This window comes from Rana temporaria, chromosome 4, assembly GCF_905171775.1.
Source record: "Rana temporaria chromosome 4, aRanTem1.1, whole genome shotgun sequence".
In the NCBI taxonomy this organism is placed as follows: Eukaryota; Metazoa; Chordata; class Amphibia; order Anura; family Ranidae; genus Rana; species Rana temporaria.
Window position 1 is genome coordinate 275,503,227 of NC_053492.1, and position 16,812 is coordinate 275,520,038.

The window sequence follows — 16,812 nt, forward strand, 5'->3', positions numbered from 1 at the left end:
ATCCCCCAGTGGCCAGTATAACCCAATAAAGGAGCAAGGTCTGCTAGACATGATCAGATACATAATAACAGCAAAGAAGTTTTCAAGCTAAATGTGCAAATACAGAAAGGGAGAACAACAGAAGAGGGGAGAGGAATGGGAAGGAATAGATGGAGAGAGTGGAAGGGAAGCACACACAGAAGAAAGAGACAAGGGCAAAAGCCCAAAGCAGGAAAAAAAAAATGAAAGGAGCGGGAAAAAGCCAAAGAGAGACATTAAGAACCAGAAAAACAAAATCCTCTCACTCAAAGCCTCGTTACAGTGCCTGGAAAAATCGGCGACGTTGCAAGACCTCCAGTAAATAGGCAGCCGTGAAAAAAAAGTGTTGCCATGGTTTCCAAGTGTCACGAAAAGGACTCCTCCTGGTTGTAGAGGGTAGCCGTAAAGTCTCCCAAGTCCCTAAGTTAATTAATTTTAGAGAACTAAAGAGACCATGGTTCTCTAAACCATGGCTGCATTTAGAAACTGAATGGTAAGAGAGGTTTTGTATTTTTTAATGGCCTGTTGTGTGAGGTGCAGCATAGCACTTAACCTTTTATCACTAATTTGTTAGAACTTGGGCAAAAAATAATAAGCATGCACCCTTAAAGAGTAACTCTATTAACCACTTGCCGACCACCGCACGACTATTTACGTTGACACAATGGCACGGGCAGGCAGATTGGCGTACAGGTACGTCCCTTTAAATCTGCCGCCCAGTGCGAACGCTCCCACCACGTGCCTCACCAGTGCGGCCGCGGGTCCCGGGAACTCGATGTTCCCGGGAGTCTCGCGATTGCGATCGGCAAGGGGAATGCCTTTGTAAACAGGGCATTCCCCTATTCTGCCTAGTGACACTGTCACTGATGACCTTTCCCCATGATTGGGAACGGTCATCAGTGACGTGTCACGTGTAGCCACACCCCTAACAGTAAGAATCACTTCCTAGGGAACACTTAACCCCTGCAGCGACACCTAGTGGTTAACTCCTTAACTGCCAGTGTAATTTTTACAGTAATCAGTGCATTTTTATATTACTGATCACTGTAAAAATGACAATGGTCCCAAAATGGTGTCAAAAGTGTCCGCTGTTTCCGCCATAAATCACTGATCACCGCCATAAATAGTAAAAAAATAAATATTAATAGAAATGCCATAAAACAGTCCCCTATGTTGTAGCAGCTATAACTTTTGCGCAAACCAATCAATAAACAATTATTGCGATTGTTTTAACCAAAAAATATGCAGAAGAATACGTATCGGCCTAAACTGTGGGAAAAAAAATTTTTTATATATTTTTTGGGGATATTTATTATAGAAAAAATAAAAAAATATAGCATTTTTTCAAAATTGTTTATAGCGCAAAAAATAAAAATCGCAGAGGTGATCAAATACCACCAAAAGAAAGCTCTATTTATGGGAAAAAATGACATCAATTTTGTTTGGGAGCCACGTCGCACAACCGCGGAATTGTCAGTTAAAGCGACGCAGTGCAGAATCGCAAAAAGTGGCCCAGTCTTTGACCAGCAAAATGGTAAGTGGTTAAGGGATCACTAAAGGATTTTTTTTTTTAGCTTAATAGCTTCCTTTACCTTACTGCAGTACTGGTTTCATGTCCTTAATGTTCGTTTTTGCTTTGAAGTTGCTGTAATTCTGCTGTGATCTCCACACTTCCTGGTTGTCTGGCTCCTTATAACCACAGTACTGGGAGCTTTTCACGGTGGTCTAAGCTGTCATTACTGTGTGTCTAAAACATAACAGAACCAATCAGATTCATTTTAAAAACAAAACACTGCCCTGTATTTGTTTGTTTTTGTTCTGTGTGTCTCTCTAGTTCACAGGAACATGAAACCAGTTTAAAAGTGAAACTAACCTGAAGGCACATTATATGATGGATTTGTATCTATTTGTAATCATTTTTAAAAGGAATCAGTTAACTTTTATGTCTCTATACCCTGTAAACAGTCATTTCAGCAAAAAAAATGTTTTCCTTTAGTGACCCTTTAATCTTTTTTCGTGTTATACCTGCAAGGTCATCAAAACTGCATACCACTGTGGCTGCACACCAAGCCACAGTGGTCACGTGATCAGAAAGTCGGGTGCCCCAGATGTAAAGGCAGATTTATAGGGAGGTTGAGACTTGCAGGTGGGTGTTAGAAAGTGGGTAAACCCTTACAATGAACTTTACCATTAAATGCATTATGTTACATCTGTACGGTAAGTGCAAAAACACCTATTGATCTTGCTGAAAATCCAGTAAAAGATCTTATGCACTCTGCAGTATTATCTCAAGCAGTGTTCACCAGTTCACCTGTAACACCACTATCTATGGCAGCCTTTCTCAACCAGTGTGCCGCGTAGGGTGACCACGTGTCCCGGTTTGCCCGGGATCGTCCCGTAATTTAAATTTCTGTCCCGTGTCCCGGGAGCCTTCAATCCGGGACAATAGAGTATCCCAGAATCAAACACTTTGGACTGCCTGACAGCCTGCCACACTCACTGCCGCAGTGCCTCTGTAATTAAATAATTCAAAATCACTGGTTGCTAGGGACGCCCCGCTTGGCGTGTAGCAACCAGTGACGTCACCGTGCCCCGCTCTCTCTGAGGCTCCGACTCCACCCCCACCTCCTCCTCCTCTCCTCCTTCAGCCGCGGTGCAAGCAGAGAGAGCAGCTCAGCATCACTCACCTACCGCGGCGCAGACCGAGCCCTCCGACCTCCTCCACGCTCCACTGCTCCAGGCTCCAGCTCACTGCCCAGCGCAGCCCAGCAGCCCAGTGAGTGACCTCGGCTGCTCAGCCTGGACCTGGTCCGTCCCGACCTCCCGCTGCCTGCCCTGCACTCAGTGCACTGATGTCGCCGCCGCGACATCTCCGACGGTCTGACATCCTCCTCCAGGGCCCAGGTAGGCTCCTTCTCCTCCCGCCCGAGCGGCCCGGCTCACTGCCTCCTCCTGAGTCCTCCTGTCTGAGTCTGAGTTAGAGAAGACCGGACGGCGCTGGCTGAAGACTGCCCTGCCCCACCACCAGATGCAGACTTCATCTTCATATCATATTAAAAGGTGAGCAAATAGGGGCAATTGACACTGGCTGGCTGCATTTGATGGGGCACTGTAGCGACAATTCATGGGCACACTGGCAGCATCTGATGGGGCACAGTAGTGACAATTGATGGGCACACTGGCAGCATCTGAAGGGCACAGTAGAAACAATTGATGGGCACACTGGCAGCATCTGATGGGGCACAGTAGCGGCAATTGATCAGCACACTGGCAGCATCTGATGGGGCACAGTAGCGAAAATTGATGGGCACACTGGCAGAATCTAAAGGGGCACACTGGCGGCAATTGCTGGACACAGTGGCGGCATTTGACGGGGCACAGTGGCGGCATTTGACGGGGCACAGTGGCGGCATTTGACGGGGCACAGTGATGGCATTTGACGGGGCACAGTGATGGCATTTGATGGGGCACAGTGATGGCATTTGATGGGGCACAGTGATGGCATTTGATGGGGCACAGTGATGGCATTTGATGGGGCACAGTGATGGCATTTGAAGGGGCACAGTGATGGCATTTGATGGGGCACAGTAGCGGCATTTGACGGGGCACAGTGATGGCATTTGACGGGGCACAGTGATGGCATTTGACGGGGCACAGTGATGGCATTTGACGGGGCACAGTGATGGCATTTGACGGGGCACAGTGATGGCATTTGATGGGGAACAGTGATGGCATTTGATGGGGCACAGTGGCGGCATTTGATGGGGAACAGTAAGTGCATTTGATGGAACACACGGGCCCGCTGATTTCATGATACGCCCTGCCTCCAAAATCGGCAAAAAATATGTAAAAAAACATCTTTTTTTGGGGGGGGGGGGGGGTGTCCCTGAATGGCAGTTTGGAAATGTGGTCACCCTAGTGCCGCGGCACACTGGTGTGCCGTCAGAGCTTCTCAGGTGTGCCGCGGGGACAGTGGAGAGAAGGCTGTCAGATGAGCCTGCTCTCCTGCTGAACTGTGAGAAGCTCTGTCGGCTTCAAAAGTGAAAGTAAAGTGCAGAGGAATGTGCTGTGCTCTCTGCTTCCCCCTAGAGTGCAGTACCCAGCTGAATGAGGAATCTGGAGAGGTATTGAACTAGAAGCTAGATTTGTTTTAAAATGGCTTTATACATGTGTCTGTGTGTGTGCATGAGTATGTATGTATGTATGTATGTATGTGTGTGTGTAAGCATATGTATGTATGTATGTTACTTTTAATCCTGGACCCCCCCATTCCTGTACCATAATGGCTTTTGTAGGGCTTGCTTGATAGCAGCAAGGACTGTGGCTTCTCTGAAAAGCAATCCATGCACAGATCGCTTTTCAAAAGCATTTGACAGGCGGTAAAGAGAAATTATGTTGCCTCGTCACCACCTGTTTTAAGCTCGTAAATGCAGCATCACTACACCGCAACCGTGCAATGCACACAGTTGCAGTGCAGCCCCTCGGTATACCTCCAGTTGCAGCCACAGCATGTAAACACCCTCAGCTGCTGCCTCTTCAGCTAAAGGTGGAGAAGTTGGGGGTGGTAAAAACAGCTCAACCATGTGGTTTTACCGCCCCTATGACATGTGAACAAGCCCTTGGTTCACATCTGTGTAGCTGCATGAAGGGCAGTCCATTAATTTCCATACCTACAAAAATGCAGGAAAACAAGTCGCCAGCCTTTTTTTTTTAAATTGCACTGCAGCAAAAGCACCCCACATTTTCCAATGTGTGGGGGCATCATTAAGAATTAATGGTACCCCTAAAGAGCAGAGCATTTTTCTGTGTGTCAGGAATGAGCATGATTTTGCGCGTGTTCTGCGACACACCGTAATGTGAACCAAGCCTTGGACTGGGGTGCCTCAAGACTGAAAATACTTTTTAAGGGTGCCCCAACTGGAAAAAGGTTGAGAAACACTGATCTATGGTATGAGGATTTGGAGAGGGTGAAAGTTTTCTGTAGTCCTTACACACTGTACTTATTGTCCCAGGGTGATGATGCTGGTCCCTCATAGGTTAATTACAGTGAGTGAGTGTTGTCATTCTAGGACAGGAAATCTGTTACTGCGGGATCATCAAGCTGGTAAAGAAAAAAGTAAAGAAAAACGCTTGATATTAAAAAACTAGGATTCAGATACACTTTAAGAAAAAGCACCTTATACCACCCACTGCATAAGACTGACAACCTAGCTATTGAAATTAACCTAGTATAGTTAACACAGAGCAGGATTCCTGTCAATGTGGGATTAGAGTTCATAGATTCTCACATATAATACAGACAACTTGATAAGCAGAAAAACTAGGTACCTGTGGCCATAAAGAAAGATCACTACACCCCCACATTACTTAACCACTTCAATACAGGGCAATTTCGCACCTTCCTGCCCAGGCCAATTTTCAGCTTTTGGTACTGTCACTTTTTAAATGACAATTGCGCAGTCATGCTACACTGTACCCAAACAACATTTTTATAATTTTGTTCCCACAAATAGAGCTTTCTTTTGGTGGTATTTGATCACCTCTGTGGTTTTTGTTTTTTGATAAACAAATGAAAAAAGACAGAACATTTCTACTTTACTGATGGGCACTGATAAGCTGCACTGATGGGCACTGATAGGGGGCACAGATGAGGTGGCACCAATGAGATGGCACTGAAGAGGTGGCACTGATGGGTACTGACGGTGGGCACTAATAGGCGGCACTGATAGGCGACACTGATGGGCACTGAAAGGCTGCACCAATGGGCAGTGCCGCCATCAGGGGGGTACAAGTCCCTAGGGCCCCGGATGGCAACCCCCCCTTTTTTATATATTTTTTTATAAAAAAACTTATATATATTTTTTTTGTTTTTTTGTTATACAGCGGCAGGTCGTCTCGGCTGCACGAGATCACGTAATATTACGTCATCTCGCAAATCAGCCAATAGGGGCATGTGCGCACTCCCCTCGATCGCCCCTGGTCCCGACGCGTGTGCCCGGCGGGCGCGATCACCGCCGGGCACTCGCGATCGCTCATTACAGAGCGAGAACCGGGAGCTGTGTGTGTAAACACACAGCTCCCGGTCCTGTCAGGGGGAGAAATGCCTGATCGTCTGTTCATACAATGTATGAACAGTGATCAGTCATTTCCCCAAGTCAGTCCCACCCCCCTTCAGTTAGAACACACATGGGAACATAATTAACCCCTGCCAGTGGCATTTTTATAGTAATCAATGCTCCAGGGGGCCCATGCCTGAAGCTGTGTAAGGGGCTTCATAATTCCTGATGGCGGCCTTGCCAATGGGTACTTATGGGTGGCACTGATAGACAGCACTGCTGGGCACTGATAAGCAGCACTGATGGCTGGCACTGATAGATTTCACTGATGGGCATCACTGGTGGCACTGGCAGGCATTTTTCATTGGCAGCTGCCTGGGCACTGACTGGCATTCCCCTGGTGGTCTAGGATGGCATACCTGGTGGTCCAGTGTGGTGGCCATCCCTGGTGGTCCTGGTGGCATCCTGGTGGTCCTGGGCCGGCATCCGAGGGGGGGCTGTGCTGATAAACAATCAGCGCAGACCTCCCCCTGTCAGGAGAGCAGCCGATTTGCTCTCCTCTACTCGCGTTTGTCAGACGCGAGTGAGGAAAAGCCAATCAACGGCTCTTCCTGTTTACATTGTGATCAGCCGTGATTGGACACGGCTGATCACTTGGTAAAGAGTCTCTGTGAGAGACTCTTTATCCAGAACGGAGTTGTGGTGTGTCAGACTGACACGCCGCATCAACGAACGCCGCGATTTGCGCCCTCGGGGGCATGCAGTGGCTTGTTATCCTGACCATGTCATATGACATCCGGCCAGGATAACACAACCACTTTACCGACGTCATTTTGCTATATGGCAGGAGGCAAGTGGTTAAGGTCACTTGTGATACAGAGAAATGTTCAGTGGAAAAGGGATATGACTTGTTTGTGACAATGGCATCATTAATAAATTCCCCCACAGCTGATTGACCGGAAACTTTCCAACAAGGCAGTTGAATAAAAATCGATCAGATTATCAAGCACACGAGCCATATATGGATCGAAATTCTGCTAGTTCCTGCTGAACCCGACACATTTCGATCCATGTATGGCCAGCTAAAGCGATGCTATCTCCAGAACGTTCAACTGGTCAAGTCAGTAGAGCAGCCCTTACATTAGTCATTTTTTGTTGAATAAAAAAAATACCTGGTTCCCCCATCCACACACTCCATGTGGATGGGGGAATTCCCCCACTGAGCCTTTGTATTCTGGTAGTGGGGAGATTTCCCCACTGTCAGAATACACTGAAAATCTGTGTTTGAGCATTTTTTCAAATGTATTTTATATTGTTGAGCATTGTTACAGTAACAGAGGGCCAGATCCACAAAGAGGCGCCGTAACTTAACTATTCTGATTTAAGTTACACTGCCGCAAAACCTAAGTTCTAAGCACTTCTACCTGCCCGATCCACAAAGCACTTACCTAGAAATTTTCGGCTGTGTAACTTAAATCCGGCCGGCGCAAGGCGTTCCCAATTCAAATGGGGCGAGTCCCATTTAAATTATGCGCGCTCCCGCGCCGGAACGTACTGCGCATGCTCGTGATGTCATCTTCCCGACGGGCATAGCACGAAATTACGTTACGCCGTGTTTTGTGAATCGCGCCGGGTAAAAAAAGTTGGGTCGGGGGAAAAAAAAGATACGGCGGAAAAAATAAATAAAAAAAAAATAATAAATCAGTGTCGCTGCAAAGAAGGGTCTACTTTTACAAGGTGTAAACAGTTTACACTTTGTAAAAGCAGCCCTAATTTTACGATTGCAACGTAAGTATTTACGGAGATTTCACGAAGCTAAACCGCTTCGTGGATCTCCGTAAGTGCTCATTTGCATACGCGAAGCGGCATTTCGACTCGAAATGCCCCCAGCGGCGGATGCGGTACTGCATCCTAAGATCCGGCAGTGTAAGTCCCTTACACATGCCGGATCTTCTGCCTATCTTTGGGAAACTGATTCTGTGGATCAGTTCCAAAGATAGAAACAGGGATACGACGGCGTATCAGTAGATACGCCGGCGTATCCCTTTTGAGGATCTGGCCCAGAGTGTATAACATTTGATATTATAATTTATATTTTAGTAATAGTTATTTAGTTTTAGTATGAATTCATTCTATCTATCTCTTGGTAAAAAATAATTAAAAGTTTTTTAAATATATTATTTTGGATGATCCTGTTCATCAGTGTACATTTTATATTTATATCTCATAAAAATTCTTCCACAGTTAGTTTTAAAGTGATAATATTTCAACACTGCATTCTAGAAGCTTTCATAGCATGCCCTTCAAAGAAGGATTACCTTATTTCTATCTATCCAGGCAGACAGTATACTTGGAGATAAGGATATGAAACCATCTCCTTCTGAAAGAGATTTATGGAAAAAGTATAACAGTGGCAGATACGTAATAGATAAAAGTATATTCAAATCATTCATACTGCTTCTTGGGTTGATGCAGAGAAACATTTGAAGCTGATTAACACGTTACTGGTAAACAGCTAGTGTGTAAAAAGAGAAAAGAACGGAGGGCGCACCGACCTAGTGTGATACTGATAAAATGAATTTATTCAAATGTTAAAATCAATCATTATACTTACAATGTGAAGTTTAAAATCAGGCTTTAAAAGACAGTGCAGCAGATATCCAGCAACATCAGTGGAACACGATAATCACTTGAACCAACAATCGATGTTACAGCTGACGCGTTTCGGGGGCGTACCCCTTTCTTCAGAGCTTAGTGGTCTGCAGTGCTCCCTCCCCGTGGTGCTTGTGGAAATATATATACACATGTGCACGGATAGGCATGTGCTGATAGGTCAGGGTCGTGGATTGCTCTTCCCACAAAGGAGGGGGGGGGGCTCACCTTGGGCAGTGTGGCAGTGTGATGGCATGGGCATGTATGACTTCCAGTGGCACTGGGTAATTGGTGTTTATTGATTAAAAGATATAGCCTCTAAGGTAAGAATACATAAATAATATAATAAAATGTACCATCATCCAGAGATTTAAGTATAGAAGGATTGGGTCTAAGGTCCCCAAACCAAAGAGCCAAAGAAAAGGGGGGGCGATTGGACTATTACGGTATTGATAAACTAAATATCAATTATACAAATGCAAATATAAAACACAAAAATAATTTTATTGAATACAACATCAAAAAGTTACAGAATTAAAATAGTGACGACCGTACACAACACCAATATACTCATCCCCGAAGGGGAAGGAAACGGTGAATTGAGGGTCACGACAATCATCTTGAGAAATTTTGCAGCGAGAGCTGCTTCATCAGAAGCATGTCTAAAATTAAATTGACAAACAATCAATGGTTATACATTAAACAAAACTACAATATGTAGATTGGGGAACAAGGGCTCAGCTGCTTACCTAAAGAACCCCGCGGGCGAGGACAACGGGAGTCACCAAACAAGGTCCCATGCGTGACCAGGAGGCACACATATGTGGACGGACCTACTTGCCAGATATGTAAGGTAAAGGAAGTGGTTAGTATCTAAAGCCCGGGCCTTGGACTTGTGGGGAGTGCACAAACACACGTAATAACTACCAGTAATAAGAGTGTAAAATTGTGTGATGGTGTGGGTGGGATGCATGAGTAACTACAAATGCCAGATGCTGGTCCAAGTGAAGAGCTGTAAGAAAGAAGGAGTTGGTGTCAGCACTGATTAAGCCTTTTAAGAACACACTAAAGATTGCATATGTACCCGCCAAGGTGTGTAGTTTTCTCGCAGGCATTCTTTTTTTTGGTCCTTCATAAGGATAAGGACATTCTGTGTCCAAGATGCTGCTTTTTGCCTAAAGTGATAATAATATAGTTTTACTTGAATGAAGACATTGCGCTTCCATAACTCTGTGCCAAACCATTACATATACAAAAAATACCTTACATGCTTCAGATGTTGTCAGAAATTAATATGTATTTGAACACAATATCTGAGCTTCTCAGGTCAGATTCCCTGTTGTGGTTGAAGTTGGCCCCTGGAAGGGCTTTCCAATGTCTACTGCTACTACATTATGCTGAATCTGGCAAACTATTGTCCAACTGATTGAGTCTTTCAAAAATACACTTCAGATTGCAGATTTACCTGTCACAGTACGTAGCGTCTGGGAGCAAAGTTGTTTTGCAAGCCCCCTTTTTTGATCCTTCAAAAGGATAAGGACATTCTGGGGTTACATAATAGGTGAGGTTGAAAAAAGACACAAGTCCATCAAGTCCAACCTATGTGTGTGATTATATGTCAGTATTACATTGTATATCCCTGTATGTTGTGGTCGTTCAGGTGCTTATCTAATAGTTTTTTGAAACTATTGATGCTCTGTGCTGAAACCACCGCCTGTGGAAGGGAATTCCACATTCTTGCCGCTCTTACAGAAAATAACCCTCTACACAATTTAAGATTAAAATCTATTTTCTTCTAATTTTAATGAGTGGCCACATGTCTTATTAAACTCCTTTCCGCAGAAAAGTTTTATCCCTATTGTGGGGTCACCTATATGGTATTTGTAAATTGCAATCATATCCCTTCTCAAGTGTCTCTTCTACAGAGAGAATAAGTTCAGTGCTCGCAACCTTTCTTCATAACTAATATCCTCCAGTCCCTTTATTAGCTTTGTTGCCCTTCTCTGTACTAGCTCCATTTCCAGGATTTCCTTCCTGAGAACTGGTGCCCAGAACTGCACATCATACTCCAGGTGAGGCCAGACCAGAGTCTTGTAGAGTGGGAGAATTATCTCTTTATCTCTGGAGTTAATCCCCTTTTTAACGCATGCCAATATTTTGTTTGTTTTGTTAGCAGCAACTTAGTGAGCCTATCATCTACTAGGACCCTCAGGTCCCTTTCCATCCTAGATTCCCCCAGAGGTTCCCCCCCCCCCAGTAAGTAGAATGCATTCATATTTTTGCCACCCAAATACATTATTTTACATTTTTCCTCATTAAACTTAATTTGCCATGTAGTTGCCCACCCCATTAATTTGTTTAGATCTTCTTGCAAGGTTTCCACATCATTCGGAGAAATTATTGCCCTGCTTAGCTTAGTATTGTCGGCAAATACAGAGATTGAACTTTTTGCCCCATCCTCCAGGTCGTTTATAAACAAATTAAATAGGATTAGTTCCAGCACAGAACCATGGGGGACCCCACTTTCCACCCCTGACCATTGTGAGTACTCCCCATTTATCACTACCCCCTGAACTCGCTCTTGTAGCCAGTTTTTAATCCATGTACTCACCCCATGGTCCATGGCAATGGACCTCACTTTGTACAGTAAACGTTTATGGGGAACTGTGTCAAATGCTTTTGCAAAATCCAGACACCACATCTACGGACCTTCCTTTATCTAGATGGCAGCTCACCTCCTCGTAGAAGGTTAATAGATTGGTTTGGCAAGAACGATTCTTCATGAATCCATGCTGATTACTGCTAATGATAGCTTTTCCATCACTAAAATCTTTTACATAGTCCCTTATCATACCTTCCAAGAGCGTGCATAAAATTGATGTTAGCCTAACTGGTCTGTTGGTGCTACATTGGCTTTTCTCCAATCAGCTGGTACAATTCCAGTCAGTAGACTGTCAGTAGACATTAGGAACAATGGTCTGGCAATTTCTTGACTGAGTTTCCTAAGGACCCTCAGGTGCAAGCGACCTGGTCCCAGGGACTTATTAATGTTAATTTTTCCAGTCTATCTCTAATTCTATCCTCTGTTAACCATGAGGGTACATCCTGTGATGTGTCATGAGGATAAACACTGCAGTTTTGGTTACTGAAGCCCCTTGATTCCCTCGTGAAGACTGAGGAGAAGAATAAATTCAATACCTTCTCCATCTCCCCATCCTTTATAACCAGATTTCCTTCCTCATTCTTTATGGGGCCAACATGGTCTGGCCTCCCTTTTTTACTGTTTATATTCTTAAAGAATTTCTTGGGATTTTTTTGCTCTTCTCCGCTATGTGTCTTTTGTGTTCTATCTTAGCCACCCTGATTGCACCCTTACATTTTTTGTTGCATTTTTTTGAAAAAGTCTTAATGCTGATAATAATCCCTTAGACTTGTATTTTTTGAAGGCCTTCACCTTTGCTTTTATATGTATTTTTACATTGAAGTTATAGGGGTTGTAAAGACAAATGGCCAGATTCACGTAGGTGAGCGGCGGCGTAACGTATCGTAGATACGTTACACCGCCGCAAGTTTTCATCGCAAGTGCCTGATTCACAAAGCACTTGCGATGAAAAATACGCTGGCAGCCTCCGGCGCAAGGTGGGCCAATTCAAATGGGCGTGTGCCATTTAAATTAGGCACGCTCCCGCGCCGGACCTACTGCGCATGCTCCGTTTCGCAATTCCCGTCGTGCTTTGCGCGGCGTGACGTAATTTTTTCGAAGGGTGACGCGCGGAGCGTACTTCCGTATTCCCGGACGTGTTACGCAAACAACGTTAAATTTAAAATTTCGACGCGGGAACGACGGCCATACTTTAGACAGCAATACGATTGCTGACTAAAGTTAGGGCACCCAAAACGACGACTAACTTTGCGACGGGAAACTAGACTAGCGGCGATGTAGCGAACGCGAAAATCCGTCGTGGATCGCCGTAACTCCTAATTTGCATACCCGACGCTGGTTTACGACGCAAACTCCCCCCAGCCGCGGCCGCGGTACTGCATCCTAAGATCCGACAGTGTAAAACAATTACACCTGTCGGATCTTATGGATATCTATGCGTAACTGATTCTATGAATCAGTCGCATAGATAGAAACAGAGATACGACGGCGTATCAGGAGATACGCCGTCGTATCCCTTTTGTGAATCTGGCCCAAAAATATTTTCCTCTTAAATTAAAGTCTGACAGTAGCTGATAAAGTAAAAAGTAATGTTTTGCATTATAACTAGTTTGATACCTGTTGAAATCAAGCTTTTTTTATTCACCTCCGTCACTCCTGAATCATTATTCTCACTAACTTCCTGGTTTGCGGTGCGCATTCATTCTTGCTACATCACGGCCTAATGGGAACTACAGTTCCCATCAGGCTTAGCCTCCATGCCTGTGAGGGATAAGAGAGCATCTTCACGCAGGGCTGTAGTCATAGGGAGGGGGTGAGCACATTCTGCTTTTCACCATGCAAAACGGCTCAGATGCTGGTAGAAAGCAAGAAGAGGAGAGACAGGAAATGGCATTTTCAAACCTGGATTACTGTATTTTGGAGGTCAAAAGGAAAAACGAGGTAAGTGATATTTAAATGCTCTAGCTTACAGCAATCAATTGATCTAATAAAAAACAAACCTTTAGTGTTCCTTTAAGCCATCCATGACGTTTGTTCGCTCTTTTAAATTTATTTCCCAATAGGATGCACTAGTTCATGCCCTTATTTAATATGCTCTTAAAGCGAACCCATCTCCTCCGTTGATTTGCTAAAGGTAAACAGATTGTAGAGCGTAACTGCACTTGCAAAGTGCACAAAGTGCAGCTGCTCCAGGGCTTAGTAAATGAGTGGAAGCTCTGCTGACTTCTATCAGCCAATCATGTACAAGCAAAAAAAAATATTTCTTTCTTGCATTTGATTGGTTCTTCTTTGAAAAGTGCAGCTTTGCCTCATTTACTAAGCTCTGGAGCAAAGTACACAGTCTATTTGCCTTTTGTAAATCAACCCCTCTACCTATTGGTAATAATCCAAAGCAGAGCTTTGTCCTCCAATGAATGCAGAGAAGGGAATTTAAAATTAGTACCAAAAAAAAAACATTTTTTTTTAGTGTGTGAATATATGTACTTGGGATACTTGGGTACTTGCCATATTTGTTTATTACCAACACAAGCTTTCTTTCCTGCTCTGGAGTGTTTCCAAATGGTTAATCTTTACTATTCCTTCTTACAATGCAAGTCTGTAAGTTAGTCTTAGTATTTTATTATTTTTTTATTGATCTCATCTGCATTTTCTATATTTGTATCAGCAGGTTATTTTTTCAAATGAAGTAAAGTTAATTTGTCTTTCATCAGACATACAGAGAATACAATTAATTATATTTTACATAATGTTGCATTTGCATTTATTTGCCTTCTGGATAATCATGCTGTAATTATATGGCGTATGTTTTATTTGGCACATTGTAAATGATATTTTAATATATCCCATAAAATAATGGCTACTTTTCAGCAAAGCAACTACCCTAAAAGTTTGGAGAAGTAGACTACAAGGAAATACCAAGTTCAAATATGCAACCTGAAAATCAACATTTCTGAACCTTGGCCTTGTGTAGAATGAATATAATAAACATTGTTATTGAAGAATGGTGACTTTTGAAAAACTGGATGAGCTAAAATAATAACTAACTTTGCTACACATATTTGTATGGTCTTCTTCTGCTTGGTATTTATTTTTTACATATTACTAATTTGCATATTTGTATTATATAAAGTAAAAATCAAGTTTTGTTAAAATCGTGTTATGATTTTTTTATTAATGTATTGATACTAGAATGATCTCTTTTTTTTTTTTTTTTTTTTTTTAGCTTCAATCTGAAGCCAGACTTGCACTGAGCTTTTTGTTTCAGTGAGATATTTGAACAAATGCTGCATATTTTGGGATATGCCAGGAGTGAAATTTTTGTTATTACAATCTGAGGCTACGTTTAGACGTGTGGCTATTATTGCTGTACAAATCACTTTTCAGAGTTGTTTGACATGCCTGTTTTAACCCTGTTTATGCTGCACCAGCACACCTCAACTGCGGGGTGCAATAGTACAGGGGGGGGGCAAATCATTGTGGCCATGACATGTCTACATTTCCATCCGTCTGCATTATCGCTAAAGAGGAGCAGTTGGGGAACTAAAACTGTGGTCCAAATGCCTAGTTTTACCACCCCAATTGTCTAAACAAGCCCTAATACTGAACACGTTAAGATAGATGTAGCACCCTGGAGTTTAGGCAAGGTTGCTCCTCACAAATTTGCTTGCCAGGAATAGCTATCCTGGTTGATTGTTAGAGATCTATTGATTTCTCCCTAAGTTTGACCTTGTTGCACTTTTCTCTTCTACCACTAGGTGGCTGGATACTTGGTGGTGCTAGATTTGAGAAGGGCAATGCAAGGTCAGGTTAGGGTATATGGGGTATCTCAGCCAATGGGCAGGGGTTTTCTTGATTCCTTGGCCTACTGGGAGAGCCTATATATTTGGGTGGAGTCAGGTGATCAATTTTCTATGCCACCTGGATGGCTATCTGGGTAGACATGTGTTGTATTGCCCGGGCTGCTAGGCTGGAGATCAGACCTATCACGGGCACATTTGGCTGCCAGAAGCAAGAGAGCAGCTCAGGGTTGGGATTGCGGCTTGCAGTCCAACCAGAAGTGACATTTCTGCCGGCTGAAGAACCTGTCATGGTCGGAGGTAGAGGGGAAGCTGTCGCCACTAAGTGACCACCTTATTACCAGGGACCACAGCGAGTACCAAGGCAGCTTTCTCATAACCTGGGATGGAGAAGAAACTTCAATGGGTATCAAACCAGGGACCCAGCCAGCGGAGGTAACTATTGCAGAGCAGCCTTGTGTGTCAAGCCAGGGACCAAGCAGGCCATTGGGGTAAGCTTGAGAGGTATCTTGAGTGCCAAGCTAGGGACACAGCAGAGAGGAGGGGGCGACGCTTGAGGAAGATACCACTGTGAAGATTGGAGGAGCTCCAGGGATTCAGTGGCAGTGAATCAATGGGTCTAGTGAGAGACCGGGAGCTCAGTGGGCTAAAGAACTACAAGGAGTGATTGTTGTGGAAGTGAAAGAACTGTTACGTTTTGTGTTATGAACTGTTAAAGTCTATTGCTATAGGAGACAGGATTCCTGCACGTGCAGATGTGGTGTCTTACTGGATGCCTTTCCCTGCATGGCTGTCTTCCTACTGAAATCTCTGAGTCTGCCAATTGAACTTGCAACTACTGAAGGGTGTCCTCTTTCCCCTAAAAGTTTGTTAAGAGAAATAAAAATCTCTTTGGATTTTAGAAGTGTCTGGCGCCCAATGACTTTAGCCGCTTTGCACCCACCATGCCTCATAACCCACTAGATACAGAAGGATATCACCTATCTCTGGCCTTGGAGGTTATCATTTGACCGAAGGAGGCCTGGGACCTTGCTACATAGGCATACCTACTTATCAATAATTCAGAACATTTTATTAAGAACACTGACCTGACTCAGCATCTACTAGGAATAATCATTTAAAGATCTGCAACAAATTTTGATAAAACTCTTGCAATGTAACGCTGACGTGGGGCAGATAGTTTCATCTCTTTAAAACTGGGGCTAAAGGTCTAAAGAACTACTGTTGCTTACCTAGTTAGTGTGCAGAGCACTGCTTGGGACTAGGGATGAGCTACGAGTTCTAGTCGAACTCATGTTGGACTCGAACATTGCCTGTTCGGCGAACATCGAACAATTTGGGGTGTTCGCGGCAAATTCGAAAAGCCGCGGAACACCATGTTAAAGTCTATGGGAGAAATCTAAAGTGCTAATTTTAAAGGCTAATATGCAAGTTATTGTCCTAAAATATGTTTGGGGACCTGGGTCCTGCCCCAGGGGACATGTATCAATGCAAAAAAAGTTTTAAAAACTACTGTTTTTTCGAAAGCAGTGATTTTAATAATGCTTAAAGTGAAACAATAAAAGTGAAATATTCCTTAAAATTTCGTACCTAGGGGGGTGTAAAGTATGCCTGTGAAGCAGTGCAT